Source organism: Lissotriton helveticus, chromosome 5_1, assembly GCF_964261635.1.
Source record: "Lissotriton helveticus chromosome 5_1, aLisHel1.1, whole genome shotgun sequence".
In the NCBI taxonomy this organism is placed as follows: domain Eukaryota; kingdom Metazoa; phylum Chordata; class Amphibia; order Caudata; family Salamandridae; genus Lissotriton; species Lissotriton helveticus.
This window is the reverse complement of record NC_136065.1, coordinates 2133890512-2133911267: the sequence shown is the minus strand read 5'-3', so window position 1 is coordinate 2133911267 and position 20756 is coordinate 2133890512. Positions and strand designations below refer to the sequence as shown.

The 20756-nt window shown below is 53.7% G+C and overlaps 1 long non-coding RNA gene across 1 annotated transcript in view; it reads left to right on the top strand.

The window, feature by feature from the left end:
- Positions 1-3194: 3194 nt before the first annotated feature.
- LOC144754033 (uncharacterized) overlaps positions 3195-20756 on the top strand; it is an 81362-nt gene continuing 63800 nt past the window's right edge. The window contains exon 1 of the long non-coding RNA XR_013594630.1: positions 3195-3339. This is a non-coding gene — a long non-coding RNA (uncharacterized LOC144754033). The remainder of the gene's footprint in view (positions 3340-20756) is intronic.

Below are 20756 nucleotides of genomic sequence, written 5' to 3'. Positions count from 1 at the left end.
CTCGGATGCTGCTGGCAGCAGCCTCTCTCCTCCTTCCTGGACTCGTGACGGTGCCTTCAGCCCTTGTGCTCCTTTCTACGCTCCAACATTAGCGACGCACGAGGGAGGGCAGAAAACTACCACGGCTTCCGAAACAAGTCAGGTCCCGGGCCGCGCTGTGATTGGCTGACGTCACGGGGGTGTCCCGGGCCGGCAGCCAATCACAGCGCGGCCCGGGAATGACGTCACGGGGGTGTCCCGGGCCGGCAGCCAATCGCAGCGCGGCCCGGGACAAAGGGGCGGGGCTTAAAAAAAGCACCAGAAACGCCCCCGAATCGCGTTTTCGAGAGAAAGCGCGATTGACAGCCTCTGCCTCCCAATGGCTAGCCTCCATTTATGGAGCTAGCCAATGATAGGCAGAGGCGGGTCATCACCCCAGATAGAACTCAAGAGGTTTTGCTAGCGCATGCGTACTTCGTACGCATGGCTAAGGCAAAACCTAAAAAGGAAGGGGGGGTAAATGCGAATGGGTGAGGTCCTACATTTACAGCATCAATTCCACAGCATTTTGTGTTAACAACATTTGCCTACACCAATTCAGCTACATCACATGTTTCTAAGCCTATAAGTATGGCGTTCCATTCCATCGATATGTGCGTTTTACGGAGGCCTCTACGCTCTTCCTTCTGCAGTTCTGTCCCCTCTGCCTTCCCCCATCGCAGTACCTCTCTATGCCAGTCGCCAGGTGCAGGCGGTCTAGCCGATTTCCACCTCATCGTTATTGTTCTTTTAGCCAAGAGAATGGCCAGATCTGTGAAACGTGTAGTGGGGCTTTTCTTCTTTTTGGTGGGGCCCAGACCTAGTATACTATACAATAGGGAGGGTTGGGACCTTCCGGGGGCTATCACCGCCAGAACCTTGTGTATTGTCCCCCAGTAATAGCCTAGTTTAGGGCAGCCCCACAGCATGTGCAGGAGGCCAGCATCCACAGCCAAGCACCGGGGGCACGTATCTGTCGCCTACGGAAACATGGCATGCAGCCGGTGGGGGTGAGATACGCTCTATGCACGATCATTAATTGAATAAATTTAAATTTAGGGTTTCTTGACACCTTGTTGGGGAACTTCGGTACCTTCTCCCATTCCTTGTCTCTGAGCACCCGGCCTAAATCTTGCTCCCAGCGCTCCCAGGTAGGTTGTAGGGAGATCGCCCTGTCAGATCGTATGCCATGTGTGAGCCATCTCGTTAAGTGACTTTCGGTCCCCATTAAATATTGCATAGTGAGAAGTGGGTTCGTAGGTGGCTCTGTGCCGGTCTGCGCCCAGGTCTTGGTAATATACCGTGTCACTTGTGCATGCAGTAAAAACAGCGGTGAAGGGGTCTGATGTGTTCGTGCGAAATCTGCGTGCGTCATGATAGTGCCATCTACAAAAAAGTCCCCTGTCAGCGCTTCCTTCCTGAACAAGACCTAAAAACCTTGGTCCAATCATTGGTTCTTTCCAGATTGGACTACTGCAACTTTTCCTTGCTAGCCGCCCCAAATCCCAACTTTCCCCTCTACAATCCATCCTTCACTCAGCAGCTCGCTTCGAATATGGGACTAAACGAAATGATCACATCACACCCATACTGCTGTCTCTTCGCTGGCTTCCTATCGCAGCAAGGTCAATATACAAGCCTGCCTGATTCACCCACAAAGCCTTGCACACCTCCACCCAAAGCTAGCTGACTAATAAACTCAAAGTCTCAGGAGGCTCTAGATCTTCACGCAATGCGGAGCGGAAAACTTACTGCTCGAACCTCCTACCTTCAAAAGGGAAAGTTTAAAGCTCAATCGTTCTCTGGTAATGCGGCCAGAATCTTGAACTCAGTTCCTCCATCCCTCCGAACCACCACCTCTTACCGGCCTTCAAACCAGATCTTAAAACTCTCCTCCTCCAAAGGCACTTCCTGGAATAATTCAACCCATTTCTTGACCCTTACGGCCATCTAGCACTCTCATGAGGCCAATTTTGTAAATATGTATTTTACTCCTGTTTTAACCTAACGCTTACACCTTTTATTTTTTACAATATAAATATGCAACTTGTTGCATTGTAACTGCATGTATGTAACTTGTTAACGTGCTCAGACTATCTTTTGTACCTTTGTAACTGTATATATGTAACTTGTTAGCGTGTTTAGTATATCCTGTGTACCATTTGTAACTTACCTGTTTCTTTTGTAAAGCGCTCTGACACGTTTGGGAAAATTTTGTGCTACATAAAACTGCATTAAATAAATCAAATCAATAAATGCAGTAGAAACAGTGCATGCACTGCCTAGGCTCGACCTAAAAACACAAAAAATAAAAAACATAAAATAAACCCAAAAACCTGGAACAGGACAAGGGACACAGATGAACTGTACTTGGCCCTGTTCGCAAACCAAAAGGTTGACAAGTAGTAAATGACACCGTTGGACGACAGGGAGGCCAGGCCACCCAACCCTCCCCAGGTGCACAGCTGCAGGGATGGGCCTCCACTGACAGGGATGCCCTCTCCTCAGTCTATGTGCACTGTCCAAGCACTCACGTGGCAAAACAAACAAGGAAAAGGGGCGGAGCCACTGACGTCATGCGCTAAGCCGCCTCCTCCTGGGAGCCTGGGCCATCCGCCATATTGGAGTGGGTCTCCTAAAGTTACAGCCGTACATTAAAAGAGCTAGTTCTCAATTTATTCTCTTAAGTTGTACCCATATTAATCTTTCCATCTTTCGCTCGTTTCTAAAATATTTATTAACATGAAATAACAAAAACGAGTGCAGTAAAACGTACGAATTAAGATAACAGATTTGAAAAAAATTGGAAAGATTTCAATGCATGGATGGACTCTTAGAATATAGCGGAACCTCACCATGTGACACTTATTTAGATGTCATGTAAATGGGTTTGGGAAGAAGGCGAGGGGGGCACGTCACAAAAATGCTCATACACAGCGGAGCAGGTAAGGTCTTGTGGCCGACGGCCATGTTAGGGCCAGGCGAACATCTCTTAAACTGTTTGATGCGTTATCCCTTAGCTCTGGTTTGACCGCTGCCTGGCGCTCGGGGTGCAGACAGCGGCCATCTTGGAAGTCCATAAACTCTCCTTATTGGCTAGACGCGGCCCAGATCTGAGGGCGGGACCTGTCAGCGCAGCGCGCGTACGCTTCCGTTTGCCTCGTGATCCCGGAAGTGAGTCGCGCAGAAGCTGTTCCGAAGATGGCGAGCGGGGCTGTGAGCGGCGGCCGGGGCTGCGGGACCCCCCTCCGGGGGCTCCTCCTGGGCCTGCTGCTGCTGCTGAGCGGGGCGTGGGGGCGCAAGCACCACCTCAGCCTGCAGGTAAGGGGGCGAGAGACCGGTGAGGGGCCTGGGGAGGGGGAGAGTCCTGGGGAGACCTGGGAGGGTGAAGGGGAGCCCAGGTGGGGGGGTCCCTGCCCCTCCCCGGGGGGCCAAGGATGGGTCCCCAGCGAAGGGAAGGACTGTCACCAGCTCAGCCTGCAGGTGAGGGGGCGAGAGACCGGTGAGGGGCCTGGGGAGGGGGAGAGTCCTGCGGAGACCTGGGACTGGTGAAGGGGGGCTCTGGTGGGGGGTCCCCGCCCCTCCCCCGGGGGCCAAGGATGGGTCCCCAGCGAAGGGAAGGACTGTCACCAGCTCGGGCTTTGCCCATCACCATACAGCCGTGATCCGGCCCGGCGGGGGCTGGCAGGTGCCTCAGCCTCACAGGTGAGTCTGGACCCCCTGCAGACCGTCGCCCTTTAACCTCCTGTCAACGTCTGAACAGTTTACCCACCACATGCACCGTGAGATTACCGATATTGACATCATGTATACATTGTAATATGCAAAACACACAAGTTGATGGATGGAATGTTGCACAATGGCAAAACATTCACCCCCAGTCACAGATCTGGGTTTAATCTATCACCATTCTTTAGCCCACTCTGCCACCCCAGTTCAGACTTGGCCATATGCAAATCAGCCTTGACCCTGTGCCTCATGGGTTACAGTCCAGCCCGAACTGCCAAGCCATGTCTTCCCTGGACCGGAAACAAGCATCCTAGGACCGGTTTCTGGCTATCAGCTGTCTTCAGCCAGGATAGCTTGACTCCAGTGAGCACAGGACCCACGTCTGGGCATACCCTTCCCACATAGGGTGAACAGCAAGACACACAAGATGATGGACGGAATGTTGCACAATGGCAAAACATTCACCCCCAGTCACAGATCTGGGTTTAATCCATCGTTATTTTGCTCACTGTTGGACAGGCCGCATGGTCGGGCTGCCCCCTCCCCGCAATGGGACCTGGACCCTGGCTCCCCCTGCATCCCCAGCCAGAGTCCCCGACGACCACCCGAAGTACACTGCAATTCCTCACCCACAAGACACCAGCTCCGAACCCAGCTGGCCCGGGTCACCATCCACACCACGGCCTCGGCCCAGCCGCCATCTTGGGCCACTACAGCACGAGGCCGCGTGGCCTCAACTCGACCCTCACCCTGGGCCCGGCCGGGCCCGACATCGAGGCACCAACCTCCCCCCGGGAGGCAGAGTGACCACTTGGCGAGTCAATGGGAGAAAGGAATCGTCAACGGCTCTCCTCCGCCAGGTGTCGATCACCCCCGGCCGCCTGGGCGCTGGCTCCGCCCCCCTGCTGGGTGTCTGGATTCCCTCATCCCGGACCTCCCGGCCCCCCCCGGCGCGAGGGTCCGGACATCAAAGGGGACCAGACCTATAACTGGGGCAGGACCAGACCAGGAAACCAGTTGTATCCTGGAGTCGAGAGACCCGAGAAGAACTCCTCTGTGACTGGCCTGCTGGCGCTGCCGCGGCCCTCTGCCTCGTGAAACCATCGTCTTGGCCTGCTGGCGCTGCCGCGGCCCTCTGCCTCGTGAAACCATCGTCTTGGCCTGCTGGCGCTGCCGCGGCCCTCTGCCTCGTGAAACCATCGTCTTGGCCTGCTGGCGCTGCCGCGGCCCCCTGCCTCGTGAAACCATCGACTTGGCCTGCTGGCGCTGCCGCGGCCCTCTGCCTAGTGAAACCATCGACTTGGCCTGCTGGCGCTGCCGCGGCCCCCTACCTAGGGAGACTATCATCTTGGCCTGCTGGCGCTGCCGCGGCCCGATCCACAGACACTCCAGCTCGAGGATTGTGAGCTCGCCTCTTACCACTACCTGTACCGATCCGGTACCAAGACTGTCCCGCTACCCCCTTTTTCCCTACAGAGACTAGAAGTGAGAGGACCCCCGGGTCCGAGATATCCTGTATCGCTGATATCCTTGCCTTAAGAACCTTATATAAAGCATTGAACTCGACTTGGTGTGGTGCCTGTTTGTGGGGAGGGAGGTAACTTGTCTGTACGATCGCAGGAGACGGTCCCACTCGGGGATCTCTCCCTCAGTACCCGGCCGAACCTCAGGGTCCCCGTCTAACATTGGTGGCAGCGGTGGGATCCGAACCTACGCATAATCGTACAGAAAGTCACCCGACCCACGACACACGACCACCATGACAACAGAGAGCGGAACAACGGAGAAATTCCAGATGGAAAAATTGGAAGATTACAACCACCGAGAACTGAAGCAATATTGCATGGAACTTGGTCTCCCAACCACGGGTCTGAGTACGAAGGAAGACTTCAAACGAGCCCTAGAAGCCTGGGCGGAAACGGGTACGGCCGTACCCCGAACACAAACAACCGAGACGAGCCCCGCACCAACTAATGAAAGAGCGGGTCTCTCCCTGGAAGAGATCCGAGAAAGAGAAAAAACCAGACTCCACGAATTAGAACTAGCCCGACTCCGCTTGGATGGAGAACTCAAGCTGGCAGAACAAAAAATAACCCTGGAACACTTACGGCTCAGGGAAGAGCGAGAAGACAAGCAAAGACAGAGAGAGCTAGAGGAAAAGAAACTAGAGTACGAACATGAGCGCAATCTCAAAACACTGGAGGTCCAGAAACAGAATAAAGACCTCGGGCTCCCCGAACGACCGACCCCGTCTGCCTCGACCGAACCCAAGGTTCACATCCCCAAAGATGTCATCCGGGAATACCACAAGAACGATGATATACAGCAGTGGTTTAAAGCCTATGAGGTGGCAATGACCTCCCACCGGATTCCCCGAAGCGATTGGGGAGCCGGATTATGGGGGAGGTTTGTCAACGAAGGGCGGGACGCCCTGCTACAACTCCCGGACCAGCTGATGACCTCCTACGACCACATGAAGGCCGCCCTCCTCACTCGATACGGGCTCACACCGGAGATGTACCGCCAACGGTTCCGCGACTGCAAACGGATTCCGGGTACAACTTGGGTGGAGTACGTGAACTTTTTTAGCCGAGCCTTCGAGGGGTGGATCAAGGGCAACAAAGTAACCACCTACGAACAACTCTTTGACCTTATCGTATGGGAGCACCTGTCGAACAACTGCTTCGTGGAGCTCCGGCAACACCTCCTGGACAGTAAGCTAACCGACCCTCGACAACTCGCCGTCGAGGCCGACCGGTGGGAAAGCACCCGAGTTGGCCGGAACGCACCCAGCGAATTATCCAGACCGTATCGCCCCCGAGGGGGAGGAGGAAGTCAGGGTCGGGGGAGAGACCCCGGCCCCTCGTCACCCCCCAGAAACCCCTCGACCCCGGTTGGCCGAGGAAGCCCTGCCGTCCGGGCCGGTTTCCGGGCCAACATTACGTGCCACAGGTGCCAGCGACCCGGCCACTACGCCAGTGATCCCAATTGCCCAAAGAATCCGAACACTACCCCCCGCCAAGTTGCAGCGGCGGCCCTAGGGGAAGAACTAATCCCGGAAGACCAGGAAGAGTACGAGACCGATCCCTCTGAATGGGCACCCGCCGCCATGGCACTGGTCTGCTTAGGGGAGAGAGACATGATTCCGCGGGCCCCCCTTCCCGCCAACACCCAGAAGTACGGTCAATGGGTCAACATTAATGGCCGCCGGGCGGAAGCCCTCCGCGACACCGGGGCCAGTGTAACGGCGGTCCGACGCCACCTCGTCACTCCAGACCAAATCTTGCCGAACATTCTTTGCCCTGTCCGATCAGCCGACAATTCCGAAAGCCTATGCCACATGGCCTGCGTCCCCTTCGAGTGGGGAGGAGTAACAGGGATGTTAAAAGTAACTGTCCGCGATGATGCCCCCGTGGACTGCCTCCTAGGAAACGACCTTGAAAGCTCTCCCTGGGCAGCTGTCGAACGGAGGGAGCACCTGGGGATGCTCGGCCTCCCCGAATGGGTCTGCGTCACGACCAGGTCCATGACCGCCCGCGCGGTCCCCAGCCCAGAAGAGCCCGAGTGGCCAGAACCTCCTCCCGCGCTCATCCCCGAGGAGGCCGCCCCAGAAGCCAGTCCATTGACCCAAACCGAAGAAGGATCCGACCAGCTTCGGGACGTCCCTGACCTGGCACAATGGCGGCAGGAGGGAGGCCCCACGCAGGAACAATTCCGGGCCGAACAGAAAACCTGTCCCTCTCTCGTAGGACTCCGGCAGCAAGCCCTGGCCCAGAGCACCGGGGATACCTCGGGGGGCCCACTGGATCTACTGGGACCAAGACCTGCTCTACAGCGAGCAGAAAGTTGCAGAACTAGGGGCCAGTCGGGTGCTGGTGGTGCCCCTTCGCTTCCGAGACTTCCTCCTGAACTTAGCCCACGATGTCCCCCTTGCCGGACACCTGGGGCAGGATAAAACCTACGACCGCCTGGTGACCCATTTTTTCTGGCCCCACATGCGGAAGGATGTCACCAACCACTGCAAGGCCTGCCCCACCTGCCAGGCCAGCGGAAAAAGTGGCCGAAAAATCAAAGCACCGTTACAACCCTTTCCTGTCGTCACCACCCCGTTTGAACGAGTGGGAATAGACATTGTGGGGCCCCTCGACCCTCGAACAGCCCAAGGACACCGGTTCATCCTGGTCCTTGTAGACCACGCCACCCGCTATCCCGAGGCCATCCCTCTTCGGACCGTGACGGCCCCCGTGGTGGGCCGGGCCCTGCTGGGGATCTTCTCCCGGGTGGGGTTCCCCCGGGAGGTCGTCAGTGACAGGGGCACGAACTTTATCTCCAGATATATGAAGTCCCTCTGGCAACAATGCGGGGTCACCTACAAATTCACGACCCCCTATCACCCGCAAGGAAACGGACTGGTCGAGAGATTCAACCGCACCCTCAAGGGGATGATTAGGGGTCTAGAAGAACCCCTTCGACGCCAGTGGGACGTGCTACTTCCCTGCCTCCTGTTTGCCTATCGGGAGGTCCCGCAGAAGTCCCTCGGCTTCAGCCCCTTTGAACTCCTGTACGGGCACCCCGTCCGGGGCCCCCTCAGCCTAGTCAAGGAAGGTTGGGAGCAGCCTCCCCAGAAAACTCCCCCGGACATCTACAGGTATCTCCTGGCTCTCCGCAACCAGACCCGGCGGTTCCGAGACGCCGCCAAAGCCAACCTCGAGGCCAGTCAGGAGGACATGAAGAGGTGGTACGATCAGCACACGTCCTCCATTGAGTTCGAACCTGGACAACAGGTCTGGGTGATGTCCCCGGTTGAGCCCTGTGCACTCCAAGACAGATGGTCCGGGCCCTTCAAGGTAATCGAACGCAAGGGGCCCGTCACCTATTTAATCGACATGGAGACTGCCCGGAACCCCCTACGGGTCCTCCATGCCAACAGGCTCAAACCCCATTTTGTGCGATCCGAACTCAGCCTCCTGATGGCTACCGATAATGGGACAGAAGAAGACTCTGAACCCCTTCCGGACTTACTGAGGGCCCTCGAGCAGGATGGCTCAGTGGAAGGGGTCCAGCTCTCCGAGGCCCTGTCCCCGGAGCAACACCAAGACTGCCAAACGCTCCTGAGGCAGTTCGCCTCCCTGTTCTCCCTCACCCCCGGAGTCACCCCCTGGTGCCTCCACGATGTGGACACCGGGGACAGCCCTCCTATTCGACACCGAGCGTACCGCGTACCAGACCGGGTACGAGCCTGCATCCAGACCGAGGTGTCCAAAATGCTGACCCTAGGAGTGATCGAACGCTCAGACAGTCCCTGGGCGAGCCCAGTCGTCCTAGTTCCCAAGGCAGCTGCCCCGGGCGTTGCCCCTGAGCTCCGGTTCTGCGTGGACTATCGGGGGCTGAATGCAGTTACCCGGACCGACGCTCATCCCATCCCCCGGGCAGACGAGCTAATTGACCGGATGGGGGCCGCCCGCTACCTGAGCATCTTCGACCTAACAGCGGGCTACTGGCAGATCGGCCTCACCCCTAGGGCCCAAGAACGATCCGCCTTCTCTACCCCAGACGGGCACTACCACTTTAAAGTCATGCCCTTCGGCATGAAAAACGCCCCGGCAACGTTCCAACGGCTGGTAAACCAGGTACTGGCGGGCCTGGAAGGCTTCAGCGCCGCCTACCTGGACGACATTGCTGTGTACAGCCACCAGTGGACCGACCACCTCCGCCACCTGCGGGAGGTTCTACACGCCCTCCAGCAAGCCGGGCTCACCATCAAAGCCAGCAAGTGCCAGGTGGGCCAAGGGTCCGTGACCTACCTAGGACACCAAGTGGGAAGCGGGCTGGTGGCCCCTCTCCAACTCAAGATTGCTGCCATCCAGGCCTGGCGACCCCCTACGACCCAAACAGAGGTCCGGGCCTTCCTGGGGCTCACCGGATACTACCGGCGGTTCATGAAGGACTATGGCAGCATCGTGGGGCCCCTCACGGAGCTCACCTCCAAAAAGAGCCCCAAAACCGTCAACTGGACCCCGGACTGCCAATCGGCCTTCGAAAAGCTAAAGACCGCCATGTGCACGGCCCCCGTGCTCCAGGCTCCCGACTACAGCCGGGAATTCATTGTGCAGACGGACGCCTCCGATCATGGTGTGGGGGCCGTCCTCTCCCAACTCAACGCCGAAGGGATCGACCAGCCAGTGGTCTTCATCAGCAGACGCCTATTGCCCCGAGAACAGCGCTGGAGCACCATTGAGAGGGAGGCCTTCGCCGTAGTCTGGGCACTCAAGAAGCTCCGACCATACCTCTTCGGCACCCACTTCCGGGTGCAAACAGACCACCGACCCCTGCAATGGCTGATGCAAATGCGGGGGGAGAACCCGAAGCTGCTGCGCTGGTCCATCTCCCTGCAGGGGATGGACTTCACGGTGGAACATCGTCCAGGCCAGGACCACGCCAACGCCGACGGCCTGTCACGCTTTTTCCGCCTCAGCGAGGAGAGTCCCCAGGAAGATGGCTGACTCTCCCCGCCTTCAGCTGGGGGGGACGCATGTTGGACAGGCCGCATGGTCGGGCTGCCCCCTCCCCGCAATGGGACCTGGACCCTGGCTCCCCCTGCATCCCCAGCCAGAGTCCCCGACGACCACCCGAAGTACACTGCAATTCCTCACCCACAAGACACCAGCTCCGAACCCAGCTGGCCCGGGTCACCATCCACACCACGGCCTCGGCCCAGCCGCCATCTTGGGCCACTACAGCACGAGGCCGCGTGGCCTCAACTCGACCCTCACCCTGGGCCCGGCCGGGCCCGACATCGAGGCACCAACCTCCCCCCGGGAGGCAGAGTGACCACTTGGCGAGTCAATGGGAGAAAGGAATCGTCAACGGCTCTCCTCCGCCAGGTGTCGATCACCCCCGGCCGCCTGGGCGCTGGCTCCGCCCCCCTGCTGGGTGTCTGGATTCCCTCATCCCGGACCTCCCGGCCCCCCCAGGCGCGAGGGTCCGGACATCAAAGGGGACCAGACCTATAACTGGGGCAGGACCAGACCAGGAAACCAGTTGTATCCTGGAGTCGAGAGACCCGAGAAGAACTCCTCTGTGACTGGCCTGCTGGCGCTGCCGCGGCCCTCTGCCTCGTGAAACCATCGTCTTGGCCTGCTGGCGCTGCCGCGGCCCTCTGCCTCGTGAAACCATCGTCTTGGCCTGCTGGCGCTGCCGCGGCCCTCTGCCTCGTGAAACCATCGTCTTGGCCTGCTGGCGCTGCCGCGGCCCCCTGCCTCGTGAAACCATCGACTTGGCCTGCTGGCGCTGCCGCGGCCCTCTGCCTAGTGAAACCATCGACTTGGCCTGCTGGCGCTGCCGCGGCCCCCTACCTAGGGAGACTATCATCTTGGCCTGCTGGCGCTGCCGCGGCCCGATCCACAGACACTCCAGCTCGAGGATTGTGAGCTCGCCTCTTACCACTACCTGTACCGATCCGGTACCAAGACTGTCCCGCTACCCCCTTTTTCCCTACAGAGACTAGAAGTGAGAGGACCCCCGGGTCCGAGATATCCTGTATCGCTGATATCCTTGCCTTAAGAACCTTATATAAAGCATTGAACTCGACTTGGTGTGGTGCCTGTTTGTGGGGAGGGAGGTAACTTGTCTGTACGATCGCAGGAGACGGTCCCACTCGGGGATCTCTCCCTCAGTACCCGGCCGACCCTCAGGGTCCCCGTCTAACACTCACCAAGCCACCCCAGTTCAGACATGGCCATATGCAAATCAGCCTTGACTCTGTGCCTCATGGGAACAGTCCAGACCGAACTGCCAAGCCATGTCTTTCCTGGACCGGAATCAAGCATTCTAGGACCGGTTTCTGGCTATCAGCTGTCTGCAGCCAGGATAGCTTGAATCCAGTGGCAAAGTGAGCAAGAGACTCACACTCATGTCTGGGCATACCCTTCCCACATAGGGCAAACAGAAAAACACACAAGGTGATGGACGGAATGTTGCACAATGGCAAAACATTCACCCCCAGTCACTGATCTGGGTTTAGTCCATCGTTATTTTGCTCACCATGCCACTCCAGTTCAGACATGGCCATATGCAAATCAGTCTTGACCCGTTGTAATATGTTCTATGTTCTGTATTTTTTCCTACAATGTAAATACTGCACATATGGTCTTTTAAACATACCAGTGACTTTATAACCACTATTCTGTCACACTGTATATACCGCATACTTTTGCCACATTTATTGTGCAGCCCTGAGGAAGCCCCGTACGGATGGCCATGTAAAGGGGCGAAACGTGTTGGCTGTAACTTGATGTTGCTCACCCAAGAGAAAGTCTCGGTATCGCAGAAACTGCATAAAACACTTTTGCAAAAGACTTAACTGCCCTCTGGAATTTTTTCCGCGAAAGATCACAAATTATCAAGATTTGTCTTGACACTCCTTTGGAGCTCTTTAACCTCCTGTCTCCGCCCTTGCAGGTTGCCTATTTGGGATGGATACTCCTTAAAGCGTTGTCTTCTAGTAATGCAAAATGGGGAGAGGAGACCGGGGAAATGAACCTTTCTAGACCTCAGGGGAGAGGAGACCTTTGTGGGGGAGCCCAATGCGAAGGTGTCCTGGTACATTCTGGGTGGGAGGGGGCCTGTGGACATGAGTGGTGCATGTGTCTGTGAAGGGCCATGCTAGAGACCCTCATGCAGAAGACAATAGGGCACTATGGGCACCACAGTGGAGGGGACAAGGGGGAGAACATGGCCCTGGATTGAAATGCTCCAGTGGGAGAGGAGATTTGTTTACATGGGTGGGGCGTGATCCTGTGGGTTTTGGCTATTTTGTGGTTAGTGGGCTTCTGTTGTGAAGCATATATCAGTGTATAAATGCTTTAATGGCCTCACAAGTAAGACAAAATAAGTACATGATTACTTGAGGTGATATTTAAATGGCGTTCTGTACATTGCTTCTCCCATTAAGTTTATGGTGAAAAGTATTTTTCCTGCTTTCCGGTTTTCACTTCTGGTGATGTGCAGTGGCATATTTCTGTTTTCAGTATTTGCCCCATCGACGAAGGTGGTTTTACCTTGCTTTTTTTTTTTTTTACACAGAAAGTCATAGGATTTATACCCATTTCATGGTGTGTATGGCGTGCAAACCTAGATAAAAAGCAACATGGGATCCTGCAGTGTTGGGTAAACAGGACCAGTGCAGAGGAGGGACGATGAGGGACCGGATTCTGTTTCAACAGTGGAGTACCTGTAGGAAAGTGGAGTATTATTAATGATGCTGGTTATGCTTCACCATTCAAATCTATCACAAACCTCTAAAGATGGTCCTTGGATTCACATTCATAAATCCATAGCTCAGTCCTGGTAGCGTGGCAAAGAGCAGTTAGGCTTTAATAGAGGAACTTGTGTTAAGCCTTTCAGAGTACCAACATGGATGTTAAGTACTTGACATGATGTGAAAGAAATCTGACAACATTTTAGAACAGTAAAGCGGATTTTTATCTTAATGTAGACATCAAAAACAAATGAAGTCAGATAATGAAACTGGGGTTATGGATTTTAGAAACGATGAAAATTCAGTGCATATTAATACAGTGAAACTTTATCACAGCGGTCAATGGTAAAAACCACTAGTGACAATCGGTCACTTGCAGGTCAAGTTGCGTGAAACCCTTGTAGGGTAAAGGTGAGGCGTGTCCCTGAACCGGGCCACGACAGTCAGTTAAATTTTACCTGACCCATGGAGCCCAGGTGCAATGGTGTTCAGGCTGTCAAGTTGCAGAGCGGGAGCCGCGGGGAAGCTGCTTTTACTGCTTAAATGGTGCTGCGGGAGAACAGGGTGCAAAATGTCAACAGCCATGGCACCGCTGACTTCAGATGAAGGTTTTATGGAGTATCCTCTAGGTACAGCGTTGAGTGAAGGGGTCAGTTGCAGGAAACGGGGCGCTTCAGCCTCAGGAGGAACACAGAAGTAACCTGAAACTTTGTTAAAGGTAGGACTACAGGTCCCGCAATGCACTTTTCCATCTACTTCTGGGCAATTCCTCATAGGGCCTGATTTCCAGCGATTCTTTTGATTTGGAGTGTTGATTTACCTGCTGTTTGCAGGGAACTAGTCTAAGGGAGTCTGAGGTTGTAAATGGCTTTCACTGGGGTCTCTTTGTCTGTGGGAACCAATCTTTAGCCTAGGATGAGTCACGTTCATGCAGTTCCAAGAGCATTGCCATAGGTGCAGAGTAGCCTTCTTTTGCTTTGTGCAAGTCCTGTTGTCATAGACTCGGGTCTCTTTGCAGATTGTTCAGAACTGAGGTTATGGTGTCGGAAGTGGCCCTTAAATCCTATATTTAGGGGTGTGGGTGCAAGTGGCCAATGGGCTATTAGCCCCAGCAGATAATCCACCCCTGAAATGACCACGTCTGGTGGTGTAGTTCACCTTTTCTACCCAGAACCCGCTATTTCTACCAATTTTAAAAATGGCAGAAGTCTTCCTCTGCTGTACAGACCAGGTAGCCCCTTCTAGAGATGCGACTAGCCTTCTGAGGGTGTATGTCACCTGACTACCTCATTTTCCCACCCGTTTAGCTGCCAGTGTTCCTGGGGGAGAGGAATGGCATTCCTTGTTTTGGGAGGCATTCTGGATGCATATCCGAGGAGGAGCCTTTGAAGCTCACCACCTTGATGTGCCCCTTCCCTACCCAGCCTAAGAGGGGAGACATGATCTCCTTCATGCCCAGGCCTTTGTTCCCGACTACTGGGAGTGTTCACATTGCTTGGTAAGAGGTCAGAATCCTGTCTTGGTGGCAGCAAGCGTGGGTGGCCAGCCAGAGCACAGGAAAACTGGGGCAACCAGGAGTGCAACCTCTAAGGTAGCCACCTGGGTGCATGCTACATCGCTCCAGGCACAAGATTCGTGTCTGAGGTGAGAAGGCAGATTGTTCGATACCAAAAAGTAACGTATTTAAGCAGTGCCATAATGGAGCTGCCAAACTCGGGTTTGCCCGGATGACAGTCCATGTTATCCCATGGACCATCTATCACTTATAGTGTCCTTTAATTGTAAAGGGCACTAGAGGGACATATAAGCTTGCACGTACGTGTTCACACCTTTAAGAAAATGCAGCCTGCCTCCTGGGCTTTAGAGGTCTTCCTTAGGGGTGCTTGACATTTCAAAGACCGTATATTGACTTTGTCACACATGATGAGAGCAAAGTAGAGTTTGAGCAGTTTGCACTGCTACTGCGGACTGCAATGGCAAGCCTGCTTTCAATATTCCAGGGGCCACCCAGCGTGGCACCAACAGTGCTGCAAGCCCTGGGGTCCTTTTACCACCCATGACCTGGATACCATATACTAGGGGCTTATAGGGGGAGGTATAGTCCTTGTCAATTGGGGTTATCAATTCACACACGTTTTGGGCTAAGGGCACTGGCAACGGGGCATTTTTAGCAGGCTTCGGTGCACAGTCTGTAAAAATCCCGAATTTAGTAGTCTAAAGGGGGGGGGGGGGACTGAAAAAAGCTTGTTTTCTTACAGGTATCCTCTGGAGTCTGACTTCTGGAGTGATGCATATGGACAGGTCGTTCTTAACTCCTTGCATGCTCATGATGAGCTCAGCTCGTCATGAGCGACGGCGCTCCGGTGCTCATGCTGAGCTCGTCATGACCGCGCCCGTATCGTGGAACGCTCGCAGGCTGGGCTGATTCCCCTGCTGTGCTGAACGTTCCATTGGAACGGGCGCGGTCATGACGAGCTCAGCTCGTCATGAGCACCGTGGCTCATGACGAGCTGACCTCGTCATAAGCATGGAGGCGATGTACGCGCCCCCCTCCCCCCAGCACAGCGGGGAAATACCCCGAGCAGCGAAGGGGTTAAAAACGAGGATCTTCCAAAGGTGCTTGCCAATTCTGGATTAGGATGGTAGGCCAGAAGGTTTGGAGAAGAGCCCTGGCACCTGCATGAATGACTCTTCCATCAACCTAGAGGCCTTTAAGAAGCAGCAACCTCTTAGGACATTTAATAGCCTCCTCTGGAATCTGACCCTGGTACGTCCTGCAACATCCCATCGCTTAACCCAAGGAGGTGCAAACAAAATGAACATGTTTCTAGTACTAGAAGTAGGGGGTACCGGGTGACTCTGTCATCAGCACCTCCAGTCTGGGGTTTCCTTTTACAAATGACTGTTTTTCAAGTGTGTTAGTCCAACTTGTTCAATAGACCAGAGCCAAGACTACAATTCCCAGAATGCACCAATGTTTTTTATATTAACGCGCCTGGTGCTGGAAAAAGGTGTGTAGGATGTGATCACCTGCCCTCAGATTTAGTGCACTCACTCACCAACAGTTTGACGTTTATCCACCCACACACAATGCTGTACAACTGTCCATTCAATTTTCTGTTTTCCTAATAAACGGCAGGTTAGAAATGTTATGAAATTACTCAACATAGACATTTTTTCCGCCTGTGCAGCAAATTTGGTATATATTTGTGATTCAGATGCCGTGGAAGGATTCAGTCAGATCGACACATTAGATTAAATTATGGCCCAAGAGAGATTTGTATGATCTTTCATCAGAGTTTACCTCGGGCAGGGAGTTACCTCTTAACGAAGGCGAGGGCCAGGAAAATACAAGTAAAAATAAAATTCGCTAATAAGTCAGAAATGTGATCTGTGGCAGGAAACCATTGATAAAATATCAAAGTCAGGCAGCCCACACACCTCTGTGTGACACATGCCCCACAAGGAATGGCGATCGGTTTAAACCTCTGAAGAGGTGCAGGCTTCAATCACGCTTGTGGCTCGCAGGGAGAAGTCAGACTGTCACCAAGCATGCATGAGTGTTTCATTCAATCTCAGCTGCTGTTTCCCCCGGAGTCTTACTGAGACACTGTCTTCACATCAGCCTATGGGGGCCGCACCCCGAGTCTTATATAGGGAAAAATATAAAACACGTGTTAAATAAAAAAAAAAGTACAAAAGCAAAGCAGACTTCGATAAATAAACAAGCATTTACAATGCAATAAGGCACGCATAAACGCCAGACCTGTTGCTTTGCAAATGGTAGTGATCCTGGACAACGGGGGGGCAGCATGGACAGCTTGAGTACGAAGGCATGGTAGGTATGACGGCAACGGGAGGGGCGGCGGGGGTTATTTGAAGGCACGGACAATGGGAGGGGGGGGGAGAAGGCACGAACAACGGGAGGGAGGTGGGGTGAGTAAAGAATGCACCAAAGCACGTTGTGCTTGCAGTAGGGCAGCCACCATTGTCAATAAAGTAAATAGTGCTCACCCACTAGATAAAGCATGCTATGTTAGGAGCGAAGTAAAAGGTCCAGCCCTTATGGGCAGCAACAAATGGAGACAAGGCGGTACCGAGGCGGGACTATCAAGCCTCATAATGAATCGGAAGCTAGCGTTTACTAAGGACATTGACACCAGCCAATTACAAATGTGGGCGAGGCTTCCACAGCACTTCCGCAACATACACTACTACAGCATGGCTCGTAGAGCGAGCAGCGCATGCGCGCTGCAACGCTAGGCTCAAAATAAAAAATCTTTGTAAAGCAATAGGTGTCGCATTTGTGAGAGTTTAAGCTATTGTCATTTACAATGCCAATAGATTAAAGTCTCCTAAATGCGAGACCTGTTGCATTGTAAACAAGTGTGCGCCATTGTCCATGCTGCTTGGAAAGTGAAAGTGTGCATCGCTCACTGAATATAAGGAAAGCACGTTGTGCCTGCAGTAGGGCAAAACCCATTAAAGAAAATAGTGCTTACAGAGTAAATAGCACAGACGGTGTAACGACCAAAGTAAAAGGGCTAGTCCTCATGGGAGATTACAAATGAAGACAAGGTGGTTCTAAGGAGGGACTAACAAGTCGATTGCTGAATCAGAAGCCAACATTTTACACAGGACAAAGGCACCATCCAATGAAGAATGGGCGGAGCATCAGAGCAGGGCCTGTGCTGCCCAGGCTCGACCTAAAAAGTCCATTCCTCATGGGAAGTTACAAATGCAGGCAAGGTGGTACCAAGGAGGGAGTGCTAAGCGTATTCATGAATGAAAAGCAATGATTTAGTGTTGGACAGGCCACATGAAGGGCTCGCTCCCTCACCGCAGGACAGGGCCCGGGCCACCGTCAGCACCATTGCCCGGCCCAGCCGCCATCTTGGACACGGCACCACGCGGCCGCGCGGCCTCAGCCCGACCCCAACCCTGGGCCTGGCCAGGCCCCGACATCCCGGCACCACCCTCCACCCAGGAGGTGAACGGCCCACTTGGCAGGTCAATGGGAGTACGAAGTGTCGATGGCTCTCCCCCGCCAGGTGCCGAGCACCCCCAGCCTCCTTGGGCGCTGGCTCCGCCCCCCTGCTGGGTGTCTGGACTCCTCCATCCCAGACCTCCCGACCTCCAAGAGCGAGGGTCCGGACATCAAAGGGCGCCAGACCTATAACTGAGGCAGCCCCAGGACAGGAAGGCAGTTGTATCCTGGAGTCGAGACACCGAGAAGAACTCATCCTTGACGGACTGCTGGCGCTGCCACAGCCCTGCCTTGTGAACTATTGCCCTGCCTGCTGGCGCTGCCGCGGCCCTCTGCAACCTTCATCCTCGTGGGACCTGCTGGCGCTGCCGCGGCCCTCTGCAACCTTCATCCTCGTGGGACCTGCTGGCGCTGCCGCGGCCCTCTGCAACCTTCATCCTCGTGGGACCTGCTGGCGCTGCCGCGGCCCTCTGCAACCTTCATCCTCGTGGGACCTGCTGGCGCTGCCGCGGCCCTCTGCAATCTTCATCCTCGTGGGACCTGCTGGCGCTGCCGCGGCCCGTAGAAACCTCCATCCTCGTGGGACCTGCTGGCGCTGCCGCGGCCCGTTGCAACCTGCATTCTCGTGGGACCTGCTGGCGCTGCCGCGGCCCCTCGTAACCTTCATCCTCGTTGGGACCTGCTGGCGCTGCCGCGGCCCGTTGCCACCTACGACCTCTTCGGGCCCTGCCGGCGCGGCCGCGGTCTGACCCATCCGAACACCGAGCTCGAGGATTGTGAGCTATCACCGTTACACCTCCGTACCCGTGGGTACCAAGACTGTCCCGCTACCCCCTTCCCTTACTAGAGACTAGAATTGAGAGGATCATCGTGTCCTGAACGCCTTGTATCATACCACTCTACTACCAGAAGTGCCTATAAAAGGTGTTACCCTGATCTTTGTGTGGTGTCCATCTGTGGGGGGGGAAGTTACCTGTCTGTGCGATCACTGTGCTCGGCCGACCCTTCAGGTCTCCGTCTAACATTTAGAAAGGACAGTAACAGGAGCCAATTGAAAACATGGCTGGAGTTTCAAGTCTGAATTCAGCATGCCTCGCAGAGCAGCTCATTCGTTACCCAGGCTCGACCTAAAAATTGTGATTTGGCTTATGTGAACGGATTCTGTCACAGTTGTTTCTTACTACTTTTTCTCATTTAGTGAATGTCATTTAATCAGTATAATGTGCACCGTATGTTTTTGTGCTTGTTCATTGGCATTGATAAAGAATGTTATTGTTTATTCACATTCAGTTTGCACATTCGTAGTAGGTAGATGTGTTAAACTGTTTACAAAGGAGAGCGCGTCTGGCAATTGTTGTTTGGATATATATAGTTGGTCCAGCCACTACACGCCACATAATGAATCAACCTATGTATGTATACATTATAAGCAGTCCCAGGTTGCAGCAAACCAGGGCTGAGTTACATGATAGGGCTGCACAAAACTAGTCACAGCTGTTTGCAATTCCCATTCCTCTCAAGCCCTAAAAGAGAGAATCCAGTGCTGTGAAAAAACACGACTACTCACTACAATGGGTACTAGGTCTCTGAATACTTGACAGTGCATTCTGGGATGTTTTGTCCACAAAGCTTACATAGGTTCTCCAGTGTGTCCAAGACTGAAATAGAAAACAGGCAGAAGTCAAACAGGGACTTGGGTTTCATTTTGGTGGTGATATCCAGGCTTCAGTTGGTCCTTGTGCAGTGAACAATGGATCCTTAACTCTTTTTTTCCACTTGCCTGTAATAATGTGGTTCTAAGTCACCCCTCTTAACTCCCCAGCTTCTGAAAGGATACCAGCCTTTCTGTCTTTGTGCCTGGTGAGTCCAGTTAACATCAAAAGGTAGTGCACCTTTTTAATGCCTTTCATATTGACTCAGGACTATATTTAGGTATCTTATTTAAATATTACATGGAACTCCGAATAGCTTTGTTTTCAGTCTCTTGTTTATGCTTCTGCTGCTGTTAGTATGCCATGTTGGTGTTCCAGCGAGTTTTTGGATTTTAAAGAATTTACTCTAGGTTTACACTTTCATGGAAGGCATTATGTTGATCTTGAGCGTGATTTGCCCTGGTTTTACCAGCATGAGTAGGTAAATCATGGTTTCTTTTGAATTGCTGTTGCAGATTCTAGAATAGATTGGTGACGTTTTCAGCCTCGGGTTAGCTTTTGTTTATACACTTTTTTTGTTTTTGCTATGAATGGCGATGACATTAAGAGGGGAGGGGTTGCGTTCAAGGTAGGTGAAGGTTATGGCCCAGTTGACTGCTGTACAAATAAAATGAGTTGCCAGAGAAAAGCAGATTCTCCACACAATTATGCAGGCAAACTAAAATTCACAGATGTTGATCAGTTGAGCTAGGGTCCTAAGCTTTGGAATGCCTTAAACTAAAACATAGAGGGAAAACGTCATCTTCCTAAACCTCAGCAGCCCCTTTATAACTGGATTTTTAAGCAATTCATTGGCCAGTGGCTACTATTGTAGTACCCAGCAACCTCTGCTCTCTAAAGAAAGGCTGCTAAACACTAACCACCTGGAACTGGTATGAGATGTGATATGAAGCAGGATTGGCCTGTGATACGAGCTGGAGATTGCAATAACCATTTTGAACCGTTCAAGCTGCTCGCGTTCTCTACCAGAGGATGAGCAATCCATGAGCTGCTGGCAAATCCTGTATAAAAGTGTTCAACGGTCACTAATCAGCTACTTAATTTGACTTTA